This window comes from Trichomycterus rosablanca, chromosome 2 (genome assembly GCF_030014385.1).
Source record: "Trichomycterus rosablanca isolate fTriRos1 chromosome 2, fTriRos1.hap1, whole genome shotgun sequence".
Taxonomy (NCBI): domain Eukaryota; kingdom Metazoa; phylum Chordata; class Actinopteri; order Siluriformes; family Trichomycteridae; genus Trichomycterus; species Trichomycterus rosablanca.
In genome coordinates this window covers 4,827,575-4,845,139 of record NC_085989.1, presented here as the reverse complement: position 1 = coordinate 4,845,139, position 17,565 = coordinate 4,827,575, and the positions used below count along the sequence as shown (strand labels likewise).

Here is a 17,565-nt window from a genome sequence, read left to right as displayed (position 1 = left end):
GTAGGACTTTATTATTCTCGAAGCTGCAGTAATGAAATCCGGAGTTAATCAAAGTAGTAGCAACAGTGCAATTTCTATTTTGCAAAAGTATTTCATTTATTTATTTAAATATGTATGTACGTATGTATGTATTATTATTATTATTATTATTATTATTATGTATTTATTAATTTATTTATTTAAATATGTATTATTATTATTATATTCAAATTTAGTAATTAATTATTTTCTTTATTTAATTAATTATTTATTATTATTTATTTTTATGTAACTATACATTTTTTTGTTATTATTATTGTTTTATTATTTTATTTATTTTATTTTATTATTTATGTATTTATTTATTTAATTATCTAATTATTTATTTATTTATTTATGTTTGCGTTTTCCCCTCTGTTCGCACTCAATCCAGATGTGGCGAATTGGAGTTACCTCTCTCTCATTACTTGCTTCTACAGTGGATTCAGAAAGTATTTAGACCCCTTTATTTTTTGCACTCTTTTTTACTTTATTTATTATTTTTTATTATTATTATTATTTTGTTGGTGGAGTTGATTATGGATCTCATTTGTTGGAACACTTGGAACTCCTCCTTACTGTTATCTGGGCTTGGGACCAGCACTAAGAGTGCACCTTCAAATGTCCAGGCTGTTCGGCTATTGTAATGGACGTTAACAACTGTAGGCAATGATCAAGAGAATCAGCAGATTTTCAGAAAATACCGAACAAACTCATGAAAGAACCCATTTTTTTCAATAAATGAGTCACAGTTGCAAAAACAAACATCACAATCCCAACACAGCCTCTGAATACATGTCTCCTACAGCTGTATGTAAACTTTTGACTTCAAGTCCACATTAATTCCAGCAACACGCTGAGCCTGGCAGAGAGGGGGGTAGCAGGAGGTAATCACTGATGCAGGAAACTTCCTCTATCTGCACCCATACTGAGTCAATTAGCACACACACCCCACTCTTCTCCGCCAAATAGTACACTACATGACCAAAAATATGTGAACACCATTTCAGAAATTTCAGCCACATCCATTGCTAACCCTAACACCTCAAACACCGTTCGGTTGAACAGAAGTGTCATTAGTATGCCAGGTCACATCCAGTCTCAGTGCCTGATGTGCTTTTGTTGATTAAATGTGCACAAATTATCATAGATACACATAAAAAATGAAAGACTTTTGCAGGGGGTGTGCAATGCAATAATTATGCCCATGGTTTTTTATTAGGATATACAAAAAAGCTTAAGGTCCGGCTTGGTGTATTTTGATCAGCTCAGATCAGATGTTATAAAGTCACGAGGAACCTGATGTGACAGTTCAGGCTCAGTCTCATGCCACAGAATCACATAAATGTGGCTTAAATCTGATTGGAAAATGTTGGACTCCGGTGCTTTTGTAGCTGCTTCAGACTGAGGAAAATCTCTCCGTCTTAAATCGGATTTGATCTGTCTGTTTGAACACAGCCGATGAGTTTCAGACAGAATGAGGATAATGCTCATATCTTGTTCAGCAGGAAATCCCATTTAGCTCCATCGTTCGATTAAATGAGCACAAGTTTATACATTACAGTAGGTTTACGGCGCTGTATTAAAGTGTAGACTGCTGAATTCACGTCAGGAAGTATAAATATATTTACACTGATGGTAGATTGGAGAGACATTCTTGTGCTACCTCATGTGGTTTTGTTTTAATGTTTCTTTTAATTATTTGTAAACGTTCCTTTAATTAACTTACTGTTAGTTCTGAGAAATACTGCCTAATTTTGCAACTACTGATATTTATTATTTTTATAATTATTTTTATATATATTTTAATTTATTTTTATTAAATTATTTTTATTATTATTATTAATTATTATTATTATTATTATTATTATTAATTATTATTTATGTATTTACTTATTCAATTATTATTATTATTATTTTATTATTATTATTATTATTATTATTATTATTAATATTTTATTATTTATTTATATTTATTTATTTATATATTATACACACACTTACACCTAAAGAGAACTTAAGTATCTATAGTTAACCTGACTGCATGTCTTTGGACTGTGGGAGGAAACCGGAGCACCCGGAGGACACCCGGGGAGGACATGGAACAGGGAGAGGGAGAACATGCAAACTCCATACAGAAAGGACCCGAACCTATGTTATCATTCCAGATGCAAATACTCTTTTGACAGAATGGGCAGAAATTCTCATCGACAAACCATAAAGGTGTATGAGGCACCTTCCCCCAGTTCATTCCACCATGAAACCATATTAGGACAGTGGCAGGCTAGTGGGTAGAGCTTTGGGCTATCAATCTTAAGATTGGGAGTCTGAATCTTTGCTCTGCAAAGCAACTGCAGCAACTGTTGAGCCCTTGAGCAGGGCCCTTAACCCTCTCGGCTCCAGGGGGGCTGGACAATGGCTGACACTGCGCTCTGACCCCAGCTTTCAAACAAGGGAATGATAAATGACAAATAAAGGCATTCTATTCTATTCTATTCTATTTTATTCTATTCTACCGATGCAAAATGGCATAAAATAGAAGGTCTAACAAGTTAATTATGACGTGTCCACCTACTTTTGGCCATATAGTGTATAATTTTTATTCACACGGGCCGGAAAGGCACTGGGTGCAGACATCTGACATTACTACTTTTACATATATGATAGCATAGCATCATTTAAGTGTTTTGCGGGCATGTTGGCAGATATACAAGTGTGATATATTTCAGTTATTCTATTTTTGATTTTTTAAGCATTAATGAAAAGAAACAACCTGTTAAATCAGACAGCAAAGGCAAACTTTTTATCCCCAAACTGATCCTGCTAGCACTAGCTAGCATTTTCACCCAAGAGTTTGTAGCAGTGTTGCAAGTTTATCTTTAAAGCTCAATCATCAAACCACAGCGGACCTGCTATAATCAGGCCCATAAAAAACAAAGCATTGTGCATAGCCAAGTCCCCAGACGCCCTTGAGATGAATTACGTTTGATAGCTATGTCATAATGAATGCGCTGTAAGGATTGTATTAGCACAACAATTCGCTAATGCTTTTACAGCCTCGGCGCCGGAGCGGGTGGAGAGGGATGGCGAGAGCGATGTTTGTTATGAGCTAATTTGTTTTCAGTGAGGCTTTATGGATTCGGTCGGATGTAGCCGAGCATATTGAGTGCCGTTATGATAAATATTGTCTTTGTAAGGAATGGAATTTGGCAGCCATTTGACTAGACGGTTTTCGGTCCACTATGGATTAAGCTAACACAGTTTCCTTTGGCAAAGCTCTGACAGCCGGGAATTTTTGGTTTAATCCCATCCTACAGCTTTTGTATTCCCGCTAGTGCCTACGTACCTGCCAGAAACATGGGATGGACTATTTTGCCACGATTTCAGCCTCCAGTCTTTGGAACTGGGCATCTATTGGACAAGGCACTTTTGAGCTCTCTGTGGATTGAGCTAACTGGGTAGCTTTTCTTTTTTCCACAGTTTTGAAACTGGGAATGTTGAATATATCCCAATGCTTCGTCTAAGCTAATATGAAGCATTTAAACTCCCACTAGTTTCCATGTACCTGCCAAAAGCATGAAGCATAGGCATTGATATAGAGTTGGTCCCCTTCCGCCACTATAACAGCCTCCAGTCTTTTGAACCTGGGCAGCGATTTGACGAGGCGCTTTTCAGTCCTCTATGGGTTGAGTTAACAGGGTTTGTTTTCTTTTTTCATGGTTCTGTTGACTGGGAATGTCGGATTAATCCCAGTGCTTCATCTTTGCTAATATCAGGAACATTGATAAAGAATGTTGGTTGTGACTGACTGGGCACAAATTCCCACAGGCACACTTTAAAGTTGTATAAACGGTTTTCCTAAAAGAGTGGAGACTGATACCATTGCATCCCATTTCCTAAATCATATTGATGCCCATAGCTTTGAAATGGAATGCATAACCAGTATAACAAGGTCGTGTCCACCTACCTTTGGCCATATAAGGTCTGTCTGAAAACCTCATGATCTTTTTACACAGACGCATTTTACGTCATATTACACTCCTGAGAAGAAGGCACGTCTAAATTCTTATATACCTTAAAATGCTCCTACTGAGGTGCCTTCATTCTAAGCAATCTGCATCCAGTGCTTCCTTAGCGATGACGGCAATCCCAGCATTCAGTGCGGCACAACTTTTCTCACAAAAATGACAAATATGCAGACGAATGCAGAGCAACCAACGGAGTTCTTTTTAAATGTAAATTCTCATTGATGTTTAATTTGTGTAAAGGTGCCCAAGTGTCATTAGGGCAAATTTGGGCTCGTCAGTGACAGTTTACCCATTTTGGTAAACGAAAGGAGACGTTAGCTGGCATTCCAGTGGGTTGTGCCGCATCAGCCGTGCGTAGTGGTGCGTCTAAATAATCTGCCTTATGAGTTCAATGTCTTATTAGATTCCTCTCTACTTAGAAGGCGGCACAGGTAGGCAGTAGGCAACAAGGCAGCTCACTAGGTTTTCAGACGGACCCACTGTGTAGAATTAACAACTAACTACACAAGACTAAACTAACTATCAGCTATGTGGACAAAAAGTATTGGGACACCTCCTCTAATGATTGCATTCAGGTGGTTCAGTGTACATGTTATGCATGGAAATAAAACTACAGTATTAGTTAATTACAGTTATGTACATCAGAGATCACGTCTGTGTTTCATGTCAGCTTTCCTCCGTGTTTGTTTTCCCTGTTCTCCACCAGCTTTCTTCCTCAGCATACCACTAATAATCCCTCACTCTTTGCTCCTCTGAACAACCTCATCTCTGCACATGAAGTACTTTTTTTTTTTTATATCTTTGACCTTTGTTTGAAGTGAGATGGCACTCGGCGTGCTTTCTTTTATCTTAATGCCACTTCCTCTTCCAGCTGTGCCCCCTGTACGTCTGCTACCTCTTCTTAGAGCTATCCAGGTCTCATGAAGTTTACTGCAATACTACTTTTATTGCTATTATCACTGTTATTACTACAACTACTATTATTAGTACTACATCTATTACTATTACCACAGCTACTATTATTACTTCTTCTACTAGTACTATTACTACCCTTACAACTGCTAGTTCTACTACTACTACTACTAATATTAATAATAACAATAGTAATCTAATTATTAGTGCCCTGATAGAGCAGATTGCCTCAGAGGTGGTGTTACATCTCTGTTTCTGTGCCGGTTGGGGTGTTTCTCATTTATTGCCCTTGCCGACTTGTTTTTAGGATTACCAAGCTGTTCATTTTTATAAGGTCTGAGGTGTTGCAGACACCAGAGCAGCCTGTTATATGTTATATATGAGAATCAGTACTTAGTTCTGCACTGTCCCTGGTCTATTCACATGTTTTTGTGACTTTGGTTTGTTACTTTGTTTCCGTTATTTTGGCCACTTTATTTGTGATTGTCCCCTTTTTTTGTTGGTGTATTGTTCTACCTCGGACAAGCATTTTGCTCTAGATTTTTTTTTCATTCTTGCAGGTCTGGGGCTACACCTCGTGCTTCAGACAGACAAGTGTGATAGTTTTCTGTCAGTAAAGGCCTTTTTTATCTCAGTCTTTCTGTCTCAGATTCATGATTGGTGTTGTTTGAACACCTCTTTCTTTCAGACTGCTCTGAAGTTCTGAAGGTTCTGTACCTGCGTTATATCTCTGATAGTTGTGCTGTGTATTTTCATCTCTCACTCTGCTCAGTCTTGGCTGGGTGCTGGTTAATTGCCAGCGGGTCGCGGGCGGTCCTGGTCTTTTCACTGTAGAGTCGAGTCTTTGGCAGGTTTGTGTGAAAAGGACAGAGCACTCATTGCTTTCAATGAGCCGATGAGCTCGGGAGTTCACACGCTACTTTGCTGATGCCAAACAGCCACGTCAGCTGTTTGCCTTCGCCGAGCTGCAGGATGAGACGGGCATTTTGCCTTTGTAGAAGCAAGTGTAAGGTGGAATGGCTTTTAATAATGATCTACTAATTAAGCAAGCAAGAAGAACGTAAGCTATAGACCTTTTACCAAGGTGTGAATGCTCCCTGAGCTCTTTAGATCTAGATTGCAGACTACAGTTGGTATGACATACGATTGCTTGTAATATGTGGCTTAACGACTGGACTCCTTCACTCACCAATACATTCAACACATTTGAAAAAGCAATGAACAACAACCAATAAGAGCCTGGTGAGGATAATAATAATAAAAATAATAATAAAACATGAAAAAATAAGAGACAAGATGAAACATTATAGCAAGTCCAGCCAGAGTCTTAGTCCCAGTTTTTAATTCATGTTTCTTCTTGTGGTTGCTTCACTTGCCCAGTAGCCAAAGAGTGCCACCTTTTAAACTCACAACCTGTTGAAAAGCAGTCCAGATTCTTAACCACTAAGCCACCACTGTCAGTCCAGTGACACGTCTGGTGGTCACAGAGGGTATGCTCAGCCAAAGCTAATCACTTCTGCTTTGTATCTCTGCTTACATCGTTTGGTCACGGTCCAGGCCACCTCATGGCCACTCATCTTTTGGTGTAAAGGGTACCTGTGCCTGTTACGTGTAGTCTGCTTTGTGGCTTAACATTGCTGTGTTTATAGCTTTGGTACAAGTAGCTTTGCAGCACTCAACTTGGTCAATGATGCAGCATCGTAGGAGGCTGGTTTGTTTATGTGAATTTTAACTGGGAGCCCATGCTAATGAAAACTCTCTGGAACAGTCTGTACCTTGCCATACTGGGCAACCAATAAGTCACTGGATGACACAGGTTTTCACTAATTCTGTGCTTTTGGAGAGAATGCATTACTAGTATTAGCAGGTCCAGGGCACAAGGTCGTGTTATAATGGGAACTCCAATTCACTCCTGTCACATCGCAGTGCTCTGCACGGCCTGCACAGAAATTGGACTGAAAGGCGTGAATCTGTGTTTAAGTGGAATTTAAGTGATTTTTAGAAATGTTAGAGCTTTATAACTGAGTAGTGGTGTTGACCTGTGACATAAAAATTTAGATTCCTCATCAATAAAGGATAAGGAAGATGCACTTTTTTCCTCCTGCAGATATAAATAGACAGACAGCTATATAGATAGACAGAACGACAAACAGACAGACAGACATATAAAAAGACAGACAGACAGATAGATAGACAGGCAGATAGACATATAGATAGATAGACAGGCAGACTTACTGACAGATAGATAGATGGATAGATAGATAAACAGACAGACAGACTGATGGACAGATATACATATAGATAGATAGACGGATAGACAGACATGCAAACAGGCAGATAGACAGACAGACAGACAGATAGATAGACAGACAGACTTACAGGCAGACAGACAGACAGACAGATAGATTAATAGATAGGCAGACAGACAGGTAGATAGACAGAAAGACACTGACAGATATATAGACAGACAGATAGCTAGAAAGACAGATAGATAGATAGATAGATAGATAGATAGATAGATAGATAGATAGATAGATTGAAATACATATAGATAGACAGACAGACTGACAAATAGATAGACAGATAAATAGATAGACAGATAAATAGACAGACAGATAAACATATAGATAGATAGATAGACAGACAGACAGACAGATAGACAGACAGACAGATACATCATTGATTCAGAAGGAAATGAAACATATAGGGAGATAACGGCAGTGTCACTGTATTACTACCTCTATAATATAAAGTAACACATGACCGTGATTCCAGCACCACGAGAAATACAGCAGGTCATACAGTATATGCATGGTCCTCTATACGTTTATCGTTTTCTTCCCTCTGGCTGCACCATGATGGTATATTTGGTTGTCAGAAGCAATTTAGACTGTAAGGCACAGCGACTTGTTTATTATCTGGCATAAAAAAGGCAACATGGTGAAAGAGGTTAATCATAGTAAGGTTAGGGCTGGTATCATGGCATGGTATAAAACATCATATAAACATCATGTTTAAACACTCACGGATGTGGTTCATGAAGAAGGACTAGCAAGAAAATCTGTGCTGGGAATATTTCTCTGCCCGGACTGGCTGGTAGTTCTTACAAGCAGTGAACTAATAGCTCTTTTCCTCCAAAAGAACCATGGTTCAGGATTGCTAGGACGCCTCATTTTTGCTAGTGCAAATTAACCAATAAATTTAAATAAATAAACTTAAACGCTACACGAATAAAACAAGTTAAATCGCTAAGCACAAACCTTAACGTTTGAATTTCACAGAAAATTGTGTATTACACAGGAAAAGGTTTGTTTCACGGTCAGTGACGTGATTTTTACAGCCGTGAATTAGGTAGGGCCTTATTTATAACATTAACTATAACATTGTCTCCTTGCCTCAATTGTACTCAAATGTCACAGGCATGCTGATTTTCGGTGTTCCTGAGTTTGGCACTTGATCCAAACTGATACCAGAAATGAGGTTCCTAGACTAGAAAATCAAATACAGCCTAGAAATATCAAATACAGTAATTCTGCCTTAACATGCCCAACAAATGCCCAAGGCCATTAATAATACCAAACCCAGACGCAGTGGGATATTCCGCTAGCACACCAGCGCCGAGATTCTGAACTCCTCGGTTCAAAACTCGGCATTGCCAGCGGCCGGCTGGGCACCATCTGGCGGGCATAACTGGCAGTGCCTGCAGCAGTTACTAATTGGCCATCGTATCTGCATGGTGAGGACCGGACTATGTGTGGGTGGAAGGAGGGCTGTGCACGTGTCGAAAGAGGCGTGTACAGCGACGTGCTCTCCTCAGATGCAATCGGGTATCCCTCAGCAGTAGAAGACAAATTGAGTGCACTAAATCGGAACCTGTATATAAAGGGTTATTTTGGTAAATTAGCTTAATCTTGCAAAACAAAAGAAAAATTTCAGAAACTGAAGGCTGTTACACCCTCAAAGCAAAAACAATGCTCAATGCCATACTGATCTCCATGGTTTTCAAACGGAAAATCCAACAAGCTCATGTTCAGGTGTACATTTACTTTTGGCTGTATGGTGTACGTTTAGAGTCATTTTGCATCAAAGCCATATGAAACCTAGCAGTTTTGTGCGACATTAATAGGACGATGCGAATAACTGACACAAATAGATCACGAACAAGTAGACGTTCAGCAGCGAGATGCAGACAGATGGACCGGAGTAAACAACAGAAGGCGAAAACCAAAAGAGTTACGAAGAAAAGCAGTTAAACAGATGTTTGTGGAACCAGAAGTCACCTCCAGCTCTGAGAAGTGTCGACTGTTCCTGAAGAAGAAAATGCCTTCATAGCAAAAGCAAAACAACCATGATGTCCAAAATGCACAAATATCAGTTTACAGATGACTGATTGCTGCATCATCAAGTGTCACAACATCTGCAAACATTATTGGAACATCAAAGTTCACCACTGTGTCGCAGTGGGTGGAGTGGGTGTACCACAGCAACATGGGTGTTTCTCCAGTTACTGTATTGGAAGATTTTTTCCCCCTTTCTTCCAATCAATACATGTCCAATTGTAATCTCATCTACCACTGTAAGGAGAGTCTTAGACTATCACACACCTCTTCTGACATGCAAACGCTGACCACTTCTTTTTACCTGCCAGAAATGGGGTCTTACAGAGAGCAATATTGCGTGCAGTGGGTTACGCACTACAATACATGAATCAACCATCTCTCTTGTGCAGGTCCTTCTTTAAAGGTTTCTCTAGCTTGTTGGACTAGCTTGGTGTGGACGAACTCCATTAGCCTAAACAAATTGCACCTTGATTGCTCATGACTTTTTCTGGGTTTGACTGAATCGGCACAAATTTCCACAGACACTCATAAAAATCTTGATATGTATGTCCATGGTTTTGTCCAACGAACTGATGCTCTTGAGAACAAGCAGCTCGAACCACTAAATAGTGGTGGCTGGTCTAATGCTGATTTATTGCCGCAGACTAGCAAATACCCCTCCGAAATAGGAAGCCAGCCCAGGAACACGTTGCTGCCTTATTGGTCATACTCTATAATCTTAAAACTAACCAAGGTATTACACAAATGGAACAACATTAAAAACACAACACATTAAAAATATATACTATTATGTTAGGGTTTTGTTCTGCGTTTTTTCCCACTTTTCCTCCCAATCTAGTCATATCCAATTACCCGATTGCATTATGCTTCCTCTCTACTAATGTTGATCTCCACCCTGACTGAGGAGAGCCGTGACTAAGGTAGCAGTTAAACAATATAACAATATGTTTTTAAGGTAACAATATAATCCAACATGAATATCACCCATGTGTACATGTCCCTTTAACTTCATATTTGGTTGCACCACTAAACGTAACACTCAATAATTTTAGCTCATTCTTTCTTGCTACAAATAAACATTAGCAAAGGGAATTGGATTTTTTATTTTTTATTTCTTACTGTATTTATTTAGGTGGCTAAGTGGGTAGCACTGTCGCCTCACAGCAAGAAGGTCCTGGGTTCGACCCCCAGGTGGGGCGGTCCGTGTCCTTTCTGTGTGGAGTTTGCGTGTTCTCCCTGTGTCTGCATGGGTTTCCTCCAGGAGCACCGGTTTCCTCCCACAGTCCAAAAACATGCAGTCCCGTTAATTGGAGACACTGAATTGCCCTATAGGTGAATGGCTGTGTGTATGTGTGTGTATGTGTGTCTGCCCTGTGATGGACTGGCACCCCGTCCAGGGTGTTACTGTGTGCCTTGCGCCCATTGAAAAGCTGGGATAGGCTCCAGCAACCCCCCCTTGACCCTAATTGGATAAGCGGATAAGAAAATGAATGAATGAATGTATTTATGTGTTTATAGCACTGTGTATTGGTCTCTTAATGGCTTGCTTGATCCAGTGCTGTATGCAGAATGAAACAAGCTGTTTTGTCTAGGACTGGTACTTATATCTGATGGAACCATGAAGCTATTTTGCTAAATATTTAATCACAGAAGTGAATGCAGACCTAAATGTGCAATTTAAACATATCTGTCTCTGTTTACAATGCTACTTTTTATAAAAATGGTTAATTGGCCATTATGGATAGAGTGCAGCCTGATATGGATTCAGTGCTGTTAAAAGTATTTTGCTTTAGATTCTTTGAGAGTGCATCAGTGACTCATCAGGAAATTAGTGAAGAGCTCAGACCACCAGTAAACAAACTCCAGGCCTCGATTTCTTCAGATACTGTTTAAGCGTTTAAGATTCCACCATTAAATGGGCAAAAATTGTACCACTGCTAAACTAAACCACTGGAGAACCAAAACCACTGGAGAACCATTGGAGAACCAAAATTTGAGAACCAAATTTGGATAGAATGTAAAGTTCATCATACTAATTTTTTGGTTTTCTTACCTTGAGAAGCTTCAGATGTACTTCCCCAAAAGAACCTAACATCTAAAAAAAATTTTTCAATTCAAAGAACCTTTGTGGATGTAGAATTAATATACACAGCGGTTCCTGAACTGTAGCATAGGTGCAGTCAAGGACTGTGCAGTGTGATGTATTCTTGGTCTGCAAAATCATGTACATTGATGTAGTCTAAATTGAGTTAGCAAAAAATAACTGAAAAAATAAATAAAAGAAATAAATAATAATCTCTGACTCATGTTGAATAAATAATGCTGTCACTTTGCGATGGCTATTTTCACATTGCTTACTGTTTAGTGTTTTAAATGACCATATGTGAGCACCATCTGCCTGCTGAAATTCTACTTTTTTAGTAGCAGTGAGGAAAAGAGAAGCATTAAAGTCTACTTACTTTATGTAATGTACAAGGAAACAAATCTGAATGAAGGGTAAACTGAGTAAAAACAGACATGTGGTCAGTTTACAGTGTAAGAAGCCGTGATGTTCCTATTTTTATTTATTATTTTTTATTTATTTTTAATAAAAGCCTTCTTCCACTCAGTTGAGAACCTATTGTCTTGTCTGTCTTATCTATCTATCTATCTATCTATCTATCTATCTATCTATCTATCTATCTATCTATCTATCTATCTATCTATCTATCTATCCGTCTAGCTATCCATCCATCCATTCATCCATCCATCCATCCGTCTGTCCGTCCATCCAGCCATCCATTTATTATTGGCATTTATTTAGTGAGGGAAGACTCTCAAAATCAAAAAGAACCTTCACCAGTGACAGGGAGGCCGGGACTCCTGACATTTCCTAACATTTTGTACTATTACTGTTCAGCCAATGCACAAAATATAGTAGTATGGTAACTGCTACAGTTAAACTGATGCATTATATAAGATCATTCCTGCACTTCATCCTCACTTCCAGCTCCAGCAACTACCAATTTACTCTTTTCTATTTTAAATTACACATCACGGCCTATTGTTAAATCTATTTTGAAGATATGGTTATAATTTAGACATTTTAGCTTTGACAAATCCTTCAATCTAGGTTCTATCTGTAATGATCACATTTATCCTGCTCAAATTGATCAAACCTTTAATGATTGGCACAGGAAGGGCAAAACTAGATTTAAAGATTCATACATCAATGGACTTTCTTCTTTTACTGATCTCTCAGCTAAATTTAAGCTACCACACGCATTTTACTCTTGATACTATGGATAATCAAATTTTCAGCTCTTACAGACAAGCACTTGAGGTTTAAGGGACCTGCTCAGGGGCCCAACTGTGGCAATTTGGCCATGGTTTACTGGTCCAGTACCTTAACCACTGAGCTACCGCTGCTCTGTGTGATATAGCAAGCAGGCTAAACATGATTATTATTAAAATTAAATTGTTTTTTTGTTTTAAATAACACAGCAGCTCTGCTTCAGCTGGCAGGTTTTATTAGTGTCTTTATTGATTTGTGAGTCCATTTTACCCAGTCACTCCAACCATCGCAGGCTTCAAATTCATTACTATGCTCAAACTAGCATGCACACCCCAATGTTTTGCTCCAGCTCAAGTCTTTTACCATATTTATTTAAGTTTTTTTAATTTATTAATTTATTTATTTTTAATTTATTTTTATGTATTTATTTTATTTATTTATTTATTTTGTAATTTTGTAAAGTTTATATTTTTATTCATTTATTTTTTATTTATTCATTTATTTATTTTATTTTTTGTTTTTTATTTTACATATTTTTTCTTAATTATTTAATTATTTATTGTTTTTGTATTTATTAGTTTAATTATTATTTTTTTTTTATTCATTTATTTTACCTTTTCAGAAGCAGGTAAAGGCTCAACTTGACAACTGGTGACAATTTCTCAGGTGACCCAGATTTCCAAGCTGCTAAATGAGGTCGAATTCCTACCAAGCGTGGCAAAGCATTGGTCCCGTCTGTCTCTGTGTGGGGGTTAGGAACCGGATGAGTGGACTTTTCCGTCAGAGATGACTGCTTTAATCCATCTCCTAATGCTCACAGCTACACCACTAAGCTGCTTGAAAAAGGGTTTACTCCTTAATAACTGGTTTCACCACCTTTAACAGCAGTGATGGCACCTACGTCCCACTCCTCGTTTCTAATTAGACTAATTGGATTGTATTAATGTGAAGTCTTGTAGTGTGGTCCTTTTTTCTGTTTGGCTTCAGACACTTTGTTTTGCTCGTCTTAGCTCTTGCAACAACAACATCCTCATTAGGTTCGAATCGAGACTTTGACTGGGCCAATCCAAATCTTTATTATAGTGTCAATTTACCCTTTCATATTTCAACATGTTTTTGTTTTGTTTTGGATGATTATCCTGTTGTATAACTCGATTACACCGCACTGTCAGCTCTGGGATGGATAATCTTACATTCTTACCAAGTATTTTGTCATAGGATGTTTCTACTTAATTACTATTCAAATAAAAGCAAGTCATCCAGTTCGCCATTCTGATACAGCAAAGAGACCCCCCCCCCTTACACACACACACACACACACACACACACACACACACATATCATCATATCACTATCATGTTTGTCTGCTATAATGTTTCACTTTTCATCTGAAACCCTTTTTGTACAGGATTTTGATTTGAAATGATCTGTCCTCAGCATCACAGCATCTTAAGAGCTTTTGACTAGCAGTGGTTTTCTTGTTTGCTAACCTCCCATGAACTACAGCCAGTGTTTGTTTAGTCTCTTTGATATTGTGGAGTTGTAAACAATAAGACTAGAAACAGTGGCTTTTGTGTGTGTTTATTTGATTTTCCCTGAGACTGGGATGCCCTTGGGTACATTTTAGCAGTGTGGCCACTGTAAGCTAGTTTCCTTCATTGGGTGATACTTTACATAGTGCTTACATTGTGGTTTGGTGGGTTCCAACAGACTTAGAAATTACTTTGTAATCACTTCCACAGACTGTGGCGTGATGTTCTTTATGATGGGCCAGTGATAGCTCAGTGGTTAAGGTACTGGACTAGTAAACACAAGGTTGCCGGTTCAAGCCCCGCCACCACCAAGTTGCCACTGTTGGGTCCCTGAGCAAGGCCCTTAACCCTCAATTGCTCATTGTGTTCAGCTCATTGTGTAAGTCGCTTTGGATAAAAGCGTCTGCTAAATGCTGAAAATGTAAATGAAAATGTAAATGATGGACTGAACTGGCTGAAATTGAACCTGGGTTTGTTTACTGAGCTAAAACAGCTTATCAATTAATCTCATGAACTGTTGAGATCAGGGTGATATTGGTGTTAGAAACCTTTGTTTCATAAATAAATAAAATGCTTTTTTTTTTAACTCAGATTGTCTATTATGCTTGCTCACCACTGTTGAGATCCGGAGTTGAATCTTAGCAGTGCTAGTATGCAGCCAGTGCTATCAACCTGGATGGATGGATGGATGGATGGATGGATGGATGGATGGATGGATGGATGGATGGATGGATGGATGGATGGATGGATGGATGGATGGATGGATGGATGGATGGATGGATGGATGGATAGAGAGATAGATAGATAGATAGATAGATAGATAGATAGATAGATAGATAGATAGATAGATAGATAGATAGATAGATAGATAGATAGATAGATAGAATAATGCAGTCATAGACAAAGTCTTTGTGGAAATGGATGGATTGATGGTGAGAAGACTGTATCTTTTTAACTCTGTGTGAATTTGAAACCCATGTGACCTTTGTCGGGAGACACTAATCCCCACTTGTGTTAAATCGAATAACACTGAATCCATCTCATTGTGAGTGCACACTCGTGCTATTATCATAACATTTCTGTACTGACCCCGTGTTCCTCCTTTTCTCTCTTCATTCCTCTCACTCCTGCTCTTGTGTGACCTTTCCTCGGTGGTTAATTAGCTCAGGTCATTAGTGTTGCTCTTCCTTTGTGCATTAACCCCCCAGGTTCGTGTGCTCTGACAGCGCTCTATGTTGTACATTTTGCCAGAGCTTTGAAGCACCTGATGTGGAAATAATGGTCGACCTCCTGTAGCAGGAGTGTGTGCGTGTGCACGGTGGAAGTTTGTGTGCAAAGGGGAAAGGGGCGGGGTCTGGGGGTAGAGGGGAGCGCATGTTAGTGTGCCAGGAATCAGTCCAAATCAGAAAGGACTTGCTCATGGATCAACTTGAATCTGATGTTTGGAATTCATGCCATAGTGGTGAGTACAGGTTATATTTTTTAGCCAGATGCTGATGATGATGCTGATGATGATGCTGATGATATGAGGATGATGATGATGACAATGATGATGGTTATAACTGGTGAAATAAAAGAAGTCCGCAATTTAATATGAGCCTGACAGATGCTAAAGAGGAGAATATAGATGCTCACAGGTATCTAAAATAGTTTTTTTTTCCACGGTTTGTATTCTAGCAGATACAGTTATAGTCAAAAGTTTACATACATTTGTATAAAACAAGTATGTCGTGCTAGTTTTGCCAGTTTTTAGAAGACTGAATGATGGGAACGTGTTTCCTTGTCAAAATGATATACATACAGCAACTAGGATTATTAACCTGGCAGTATACAAGGCTGATTTTGTAGCATGGCCTCCTAATTATATCACAATAATATTAGTAAGCTATAACTGTATACAGCTGGAGATTCTTCTGTGTATATACTGTACATACATTACACTGTAAGTTCTACTCATTACACTAAGTCACAAGCCCCATAATAGGAAAGTCTACGGAGCTGTAAACGAAGGTCAGAATCGTCACTTGAACTCATGTCTAATTTCTAGTTCACACTATATAATTTTTGCCCTGATTTTCACTCGCCGACAGGTCGCTGCTAGATGTGGCAGCTCAGAAGCAACTCTACGTTTGCTCTGGGGTCGAAACTCGGCTCTCGGTCATTATGTGTGAACTGTTCAATGACTCGATATGAGCGGCTCGCCGAAAAATATGTAGCATGTTAAATATTTGGACCAGTCGGCGATCAAAATCATGTAGTGTAAAAGGTGTTGCAAGCAGGTTGCGAGTGGCAGCGAGTGCGGTGTCGAACTACAGCCAATGAGAACGCAGGATACTGGGTGAGGGGAAACCCGGGGGAGGAGTGTAAAAACGTTGGACGGGGCATAATATAGTTTCTATCAGAATACAATGGCACACACACAAGCTTTACAGTATTTGCGATCTTATCATCCACGCCAAACCATAATACCAACGCTGCATTGCAAAAAATATTGATTAACCTCCAACTTACTACAGAACACACGCTTCCTGCTGGTCGCGTAGCCAAATCCACCGGGATTCATTTATTTTTCCTCTTTGCTTTTATGCTGCACATCAGTGCACAAACTTTGATCACTCGCTTATTGTTGACGTCACTTCTCGCGTGTGATTTCGTGACAAAACGTAGTTGGGAGACCAGATAGACTCATCTGCGATTCCTCCTGATAGTAGATGGTGTAGTGTGTGACCCCCTATTACTAATCATTCATGTAGTGTGAAATCCACAACAATATAAAAGACTCCAACTGCAAGAGATCCAGTTGTGTGGTTTGAGCTGTACAGCAATCTGACAGCTTCGACAGTTGTGTAGTGTGAACTTGGCATAAGCTACTCCAGACCTCAAGATCATTTGTCTGGAAATACAAAGTCTGGAAGTACAAAAAATCTGTCACCATAAACTAAGAAAAAAAAAATAGATATAGGGTCAGATATAATCCAAGAACCACCAAAAATTAGGATCTTCCATTAATTTCAAGCTTCTATAATACAGGTGTCACTGTCCACTTAATGGTTAGTCATGATAGTGGTGGTCAATAATGGCTGGTCAAAAAACACCAAAAGTCATAGAGACAATCCATCTCGAAATGTTACAGACAAAAGCAAGTATGTATATAGACTACTTGGTGTAACATCATTGATCCGGTGTTTTCTTTTGTTTTAGAGCCCAACTGTAGTAGTTTGGTGGTAGTGGGGATTTAAACCCTTTACCTGCATTCAATAGTCCAGTACTTTAAACCCTAAGCCATCACTTTCCTTCATAATAATGAGACACATTTTTTAAAATTACAAACAGAATCTGTGTAGGCTGTAAAATACTAAAGGTCTTTCATCAATATGGTCCTGATTATTCAAACCAACTTTATTTACTGACTTTATTAACCTCCTCGACTGAACAGAGCCGCCGGCGGGTACGGAATGAAT

General features: G+C 38.8%; 1 protein-coding gene across 1 annotated transcript in view; it reads left to right on the top strand.

The window, feature by feature from the left end:
- Window positions 1-17,565, top strand: part of adgrb2 (adhesion G protein-coupled receptor B2) — a 327,164-nt gene that overhangs the window by 221,603 nt on the left and 87,996 nt on the right. The window lies entirely within an intron of this gene.